This window comes from Amborella trichopoda, chromosome 9, assembly GCF_054954075.1.
Source record: "Amborella trichopoda isolate Santa Cruz 75 chromosome 9, AtrichopodaSantaCruz75HAP2 v2.0, whole genome shotgun sequence".
NCBI classification, from domain to species: Eukaryota; Viridiplantae; Streptophyta; class Magnoliopsida; order Amborellales; family Amborellaceae; genus Amborella; species Amborella trichopoda.
In genome coordinates, this window is record NC_142344.1 from 9330355 (window position 1) to 9338070 (window position 7716).

General features: G+C 33.3%; 1 long non-coding RNA gene across 1 annotated transcript; it reads right to left on the minus strand.

The window, feature by feature from the left end:
* Positions 1-350: 350 nt before the first annotated feature.
* Positions 351-2639, minus strand: LOC148780356 (uncharacterized). The gene is made up of 2 exons (XR_016041359.1): positions 1684-2639; positions 351-654 (listed from the first exon to the last, which is right to left on the minus strand). It is a non-coding gene; the product is annotated as an uncharacterized LOC148780356 (long non-coding RNA).
* Between the last annotated feature and the right edge of the window lie 5077 nt (positions 2640-7716).

Below are 7716 nucleotides of genomic sequence, written 5' to 3' on the forward strand. Positions count from 1 at the left end.
GTCTCTAGAGAGAGAGAGAGAGAGAGGGGGGGGGGAATAGAGAGAGAAAGATGTTAAAGAGAGAGAGAAGTTTGAGCAGTGATCCATGTCATGGGGAGAGGGGGAGATAGCGACAATCCATTATTCATAGCGACAATCCATTATTCATTAATGACAATCCCCATGAGAAAAATGTTATCTTCCATGCATTTATACAATTACATTTGCTTTTGCTCAGGGGTTCATAGCGTAGAGAGAGAGAGAGAGAGAGAGAGAGCAGATCAGTGCACTACAATGTAGAGAGAGAGAGCAAATCAGACTGATACTGGTTATAGAGAGAGAGTGAGGAGTTATGGCGGTGAACTACGAAGTAGAGAGAGAGAGAGGTAAGATGTTATTACTGGTAGTAGTAAATGAGAGTACAGAGAGGAATCTTTGTCTGACTGCAATATAAATTAAAAATTAAATGCCCACACTTTCTATTCTTCCAACCCGCCGAATAACATTTATTTCACTCATTAAACAGAAAGGACACACCCCATTCCCACATTTAATCCCCCTACCAACACCAACGACTCTCTCTCTCTCTAAAAAGCACAGTCTCTCTCTCTTTTTGAATTTAATCTCTCTACTTCTCTTGAACCAAGAAAAACAAATGCCAATCTTTCTCGTCACCTGCACAACAAAGTGGATTAAACTACTGATCATTAGAAAATATAGTATATCAGAGAGATATATGACTTTTTTTCAGCTTCAAATAAGCATCTTTTAAAGGACAGAATAAATATTCCACAGAGAAAAGAGATTGAGCCATTGTTTACCAACATGTAAGGAAAAGTTACAGTTAATTTTTTATCTTTTTTTGGGTTAGAAATATAGTATATCAGAGAGATATATGGCTTTTTTTCAGCTTCAAATAAGCATCTTTTAAAGGAGAGAATAAATATTCCAGAGAGAAAGAGAGTGAGGCATTGTTTACCAACATGTATGGAAAATGAACAGTTAATTTTTTATCTTTTTTTGGGTTAGAAACCGATTCGATTCCTTCTGTGATGCCTCTTGTCAATTAAAGTGCATAATGAAAAGATTCCTTTCTCTTCCTCATAATTCATTATTTAGTATACATCAAGGGTGGGGAGTTTTTTATTATTTTTGTCCTATAAAGATCATGGAAACCATGAAATAACAGTCATACTATTTTGAGAAAATTACAAAAATCCCCTTAATTTGTACTTTTTAAAGCATATTCTCTCCAATACTTTATCATATTACACTCTTTAACCCCAAAACTTTTTGTACCTATCCTGAAACAAAAAAATAATTTTTTTTAGAGTAAAATACCTTCATTTTAACCTATGATTTCAAAAGTATTGGATGTCACATTATTAACCCAAGCACTATTTTTCGTTGCAACTATCCTCAAATAAAAAAAAGGTACCTTTTTTTGGTAAAAATACTTCCATTTTAATATGTCATTCCAAGAATATGACATCCAACATGTGTTTGTGTCATTTCAAAAATGCAACGCCCAATGCATTTTGGTTCAAAAAAGTCTTAAGAGGTTGTTGCAAATATTAAAAACTCTTGAAGTTAGGAGTGTGATTTACACGATATTGGGGGAGCATGCCTAGAATGTAAAGTCAAGGGATATCTATTTTAAGGTTAGACATAACCAAAAAATAAAGAGTGTACTTTTTCACATACCTTTGTCTTCTTGGTGTTAGAGATAGAAAAGACAAGATGAGAAGCTCTGGGATATTGGCGCGGCTCAATCAAAGCACACGACCCAGCAATTTCTGGGCAGTGTTTTCTGATTGAACCGGTCCAACATCGCAAATAACTCCTTCAATGTATCCAAAAGACCCTCTCAGCTTTGCATTATTAAGAGCCATCGCTTCTTAAAGCACTGATATTTTACTGCAACTCTCTTCTTTCTGTGATATATTACTGTAACTCACTTCTTCCTCTGATATTACCGTAACTCACTTCTTTCTCTGAAATCCATGGACTAGACTAGGAAGACGAAGAGATGAGACAGTGTTAAGGTAGGTAAAGAGAGATTATGGGGAACATGGTACATATGGTCATAAAAAAAAAATCAGGGAAACCACTTTCATCATGTATGGAAACTCTAATGGAGATCAGTAAAAGAGAAAAGACGTGGTTGCACATGGAAGAAAGACTTGCACAGGTAGTCAATGTAATCTTGGAAAAAAAGTATAAGAGCATGAAATACAAAAGAATAGGGGCAAAGAGAGAGATGGTACCCATTTTCAAGAAGAAATGTGCAAGAAAGTGAAACGACTTGCACCATGTATGGATACTATAAATGGAACTCAGAGAAACAGAAAATCTTCGAAAAAAAAAGGTCTAGGAGCATAATATGCAGAAGAATAGGGGCAAAGAGAGAGATGGTGCCCATTTTCAAGAAGAAATCTACAAGAAAGTGAAACCACTTGCACCATGTATTGATACTATAAATGGAACTCAGAGAAACAGAAACGTCCTGGTTGCAACGTGAAAAAAGACTAGCACACAGACAGTATTGAACAATTTAATGGAGAAGAATACGGGCACCAGAGAGAGAGAGAGAGAGAGAGAGAGAGAGGGGAGTGAAAGAGAAGGGGAAGGATGTGATCGAGATGGAGAGAGTGAGGGGAGAATGTCGTCGATGAATGAATTTAAGTATGTTGAAGCCTGCGGAAGCATTTAATACATCGGCTGCCAAACAAGTAAGGGTGGGCAGCTCCATTAATCCGAAGCACGTCCCATAATATTTACTCTCCCTTTCTCTCTCCTCAATTCCCTCTCTCTCTCTCTCTCTACTTCTCTCTCTCTCCATAAATTGCCCTAACTGCGTCGTGTGTTACGCAGAGTACCAGTCTTCTCTCTCTCTCTTTCAATGCTTCGTATTGGCAAGCCAAGAAACTATACCACTTACCGCAACCTACCTTTCGCCGGAAGAATATTCCTCATCAACCAAAAGCCAACGGTAACTATCCGGTGATCAATACTTTGGCCGAATGCCTACTCTAGCAGCACCTTACAACCCGGATCGCCGCGTTCAACTCAGACTCGGTGATCGATCCACCCGCTGGATCAAACATAGAAGTTCAATAAATTTTTAAAGGAATAAATAGGTTTGGTGAATCAGACTAATCGTCTATTTACTTGCTTCTCCCTTAAGAATTCATTTGAGAGATGGATTTTGAATCTCAACTATCATGAGGTATTTGAAAATAAAATAAATTTAAAATTTTAAAAATGGTTTTTTTTTATTTTATTTGGTGATCCATTTTGGAAATGGACGTTTGATGCCTAACAGATTCAGTCCGATAACTTTATCCCCTAACCCACCAAATATATTTTGTGTAAGATAAATGAAAAAATTCCAAATAATAGGAAGGTAATTTGATGCCATCATCGTTGGTAAATTTGCTAACCAACAAAATCCAATTATATATGGGTGCGGTTTGTTTAGCGACGAGGCTATCAAAATAGAGCCCACCTTCAAATAGTATCTAGAAATATGGTTTCAATATTGTTAATCTTTGTGACAATCTCAAAATATATTTTCATCTCTAATTATAAAATTTAAAACTTTAAAAATAATGTAGATCGAACAGATCTATGAAAACCTGTTTATTCACCATCAAAAAATGCATTACAAGATGCACTATTTCCAAAATTTGAAATTTATTTTTTTCTCATGTCCATGCATTTTGATGTCGAGATGTTCAATTTGAGGATATTTGGATATCAAAACAACCTCTTCTAGTGAAATGTTTGAGGTGTGCCCTAATTGATTGTTTAGAGCCTAGGCTCTATATAAACCTTTTTCATTATATATAGCTAGACTTTATATTTTCACATATATATATATATATATATATATATATATATATATATATATATATAGGGTCATGTTAAGGTACTCATATATTTGCTTATTTTCTTAAAGTACTCAACATTTTTTTATATAGATACCCTTACTTCACTATGCACCAACTTTTTAAGTAGAAATATTTTAGGTAATTAATTAGGGTTGAAGTATAAATTCTTGATAGAAATATAAATATTTATTAACTATAGTGGAGAATGACACCATCCACTTAATGTGTGAGATCGCATATATGAAGTAATAATTATTTCTTAACCACTAACAAATTGTCACTATTTTTTAAAAAAATATCTATCCTACCCCTCTTAATAACTAACAATGTCGTTACTAAAAAAATATTCTTACAAAATAAAGGGCAATAAGTGTCTAAAAATATTGAGTACATAAAAAAATGCTCATATATATGAGTACCCTAACATAATATATATATATATATATATATATATATATGGAAGATACTACAAATGCCTATAGGCAAAAACGAACAGTGATTTCTCATACCCTCGTCACAGTCTAAAGTTCATCGCACAGTCACGATTATACGGTAGTGTTTTATTTTTTATTTTTATTTTTACAAATTGGAATGATCTAAAATTTTGAGTGTGTATTCCTCACAAATAGATGAATCTATGAAAAATATTAAAAAAATATTTTACATGAAATAAATTGACCAAAATACCTCTGAAATATTTCAGAGGTATTTTGATTAATTTTTTTTCTTGAATTATTATTTTTATTAGGTGCGCCTCACTAAGATGTACACACGTTCCAAATATCAAAATATTTATATTTTTAGAAAAAACATGAAAAATAAAATACTACCAGACAATCGTGACCGTACGATGACCTTTAAACGGTGATGAGGGTAGACAAAATTACCATTCATTTTCGTCTATAAGCGTTGGAAAGACTTTCCCTATATATATATATATATATATATATATATATATATATATATATATATATAAAATAGCGGAAGGAGAATCAATAAAATTCATTAAATAGAAAGAATAACATTCTAACATAATAGCATTAAATTATAAAATAAAACAGAAGTATAGAATCAGAACATAGATAGGCACTTACATGAAAGTTAGAAGTAGAGGTGAGAGGCAAACTTAAAGTACTCTTAGTAAATACTTAGGCTTACAACAATCACTTAAAAATCGCTCAAACTTACAACATTCACTCAGAAATCACTCAAACTTACAACATTCACTCAGAAATCACTCAGACTTACTAAAACCTTAGCTATGATATGTAGAAAGCAATCCCAAGGTGTTCTCCTTCTGAGGCGTGGTCCTCCTTTTATAGAAGATGGAAGGGCGGATTCCAAACGTTCTTAAGTCCGCACCGACAAGGTAAGATGCCTTTTCCTTCACCTCAAAGCAAAAAAAAAATATTCTTGTCGTTTTTTACTGTAGCAACAGTGTCGGCAATAATGCTTCTTTTACTGTAGCAGTAGTGTCGGCAATAATGTTGCTTTTACTGTAGTAATAGTGATTGATGTGTTGACAGTCTTCTTTTACTATCATTTTTGGGACATGAGTCTTGAGTGGTGATGGAGTCGTACCGTCCCTGATATTTTATCTAATTTAGTTGGAAAAATATTCCCATACAATCATCTTCATTTGGAGGATCCAATCTTCGGTTTCTATATCATTTGAGGAAGTTGGTATTTTAACTTCTACTTCTTCTTCCAAGGCATAGAGTAATTTTCTCTTGAGCTCTGCTTTTGACAGAATGGGATTTTTCTGTTGCATTAAAGCAATGTAGTTGGAGAATCCCATATCTGATTTTGGTGAAGAGTTCATAATTGCCTTCATACAGATTTTTCCCTGATCTAGAGAATCATTATTATAGTTGTCCCACCATTTAATTGAAATTTGCCTTTGTAGTTCTGGAATATAATCCCACCAGTTTGAATCATCTTCAGAAATTTGGTAGGACCATTTTAAAATTCAGGAAACCTGATATAAGGCCATGAAATATATGTGATAGTCTTGTTTTAGACTAGCTTTATTATATTCAGAGAATTTTCTCTGTGATATTTGGAATTTTTCTGGAAGTATTTGGCATAATGATCCCCATAACATGAACCAACTTTTAAACTAGTTTGGAAATTCTATCGGCGCAGTTATTTTAAACTGTACATACCAACTGTGTGTATTTTTTGCATCTTGGTAGGCAAAGACTTCGTTCCATGCCTTAATGTATTCAAAATAATGATAGGATTCGATTTTAAATCCTTTAATAATTAGTACCCTTGATTTTAAGGGATTCATACCCCAGTCATTATAAGAGATAACCTTATGTATTTGGAATTTTGAATATGCTATTTCCAAGTCATTGTTTCTATAGTGGTGTACTATTGACACCGACCCGGTTTCCATTAAAATAGCTTCATACCATTTTCTGCATCTTTCTCCCATATTAGGATGTAGATGATGGCGCAGATATATGGTGGCTAATTTAACAGGGTCTTTTTCCATGTGTTCATTTTCTATTATGATCAACGGGATATAGGTTGTATCAAGAAATGAAGTTTTATCTGGGTTTGGACTATTGTAGCTCAGAGGGGATTGTTGAAGAGATATTTGAATCTCTTGAGCTTGCTTTCTTATTAAAGCATTCGGATTTGATGAGGATGCCAGAGATTTTTTGGGCTAGAACTATTTGTAGCCAGGTGTTTTCCTGGGTTATTATATATAGTCAGGCCTTTTCCTGAGCTAGGGATTGTATCCATCGGCTATTGGCTTCTCCTTCCCTCCCTGCAAAAATTCTCTAGTCAAAAAGTCAGGAAGATGATTATTTTTCCCTTGAATATATTCAATATCAAAATCAAAAGCAGAAATAATACCTTGCCATCGAACGAAAATTTGCTTGACGACGAGATTTTTGACATCCTTTTCTAAAATGTCTTTGGCTGATTTGCAATCAGACCGTATGATGAATTTTTTGTTAAGTACGTCACTTTGAATTTTGTGACACAATGTATTATTGCTAAGACCTCCTTTTTAATAGTAGAATACTTCTGTTGTGCCGAATTTCAGGTTTTAGAGGTAAAGCGTACAAGTTGTTCCTCATCTAGGATTTTCTGTTTAAGGATACCTCCTAATCATATTTCAGAAGCATCTGTTTCAATAATCTTAAAAGCTGTAGGATTAAATAGAGCTAAACAGGGCAATTCTTTGGCCTTTTGTTTTAATTTTCTGACTGCCATGGTATGCTCATTAGTCCACTCTGGAGGATCATTTTTTGGTCTCTAGAATAAAGGTTTAGCATCTAAGGCTAAATCTTTATAAAAATTTGAAATATAATTTAGACAATCTAAAAATCTCTGTAATTCTTTTTTATCTTTTATGATGTCGGGAAATCTAGAAGCAAATTCAATTGCCCTATCAATAGGAATTATCCTTCCTTGAAAGATATTATGCCCAAGAAACCTAATTTTTGTTTTAAAAAGATTTATTTTTCTTGCAGAAACAACTAGTCCGACATTTTTTACAGCTTTTAGATGTTTCCAATGTTGGTTAATATTATCAGAATATACGATGACATCATCAATATAGACAATAATGAATTTAGTATATTGATTAAAAATGTCATTCATAATGTTCTGAAATTCTGAAGTGGCATTTTTTAACCTAAAAGGTATTACATTTCATTCAAAGTGCCCGAAAGGAACATTAAATGTTGTTTTATATTTATCTTTTTCCAAAATTTGAATCTGTCAATATCCTGATTTTAGATGTCAATATCCTGATTTTAAATTAAACTTTGAAAAAATATAGGCATTGACTAATATATCAAGGATATCCCTTTTATTTGGAATA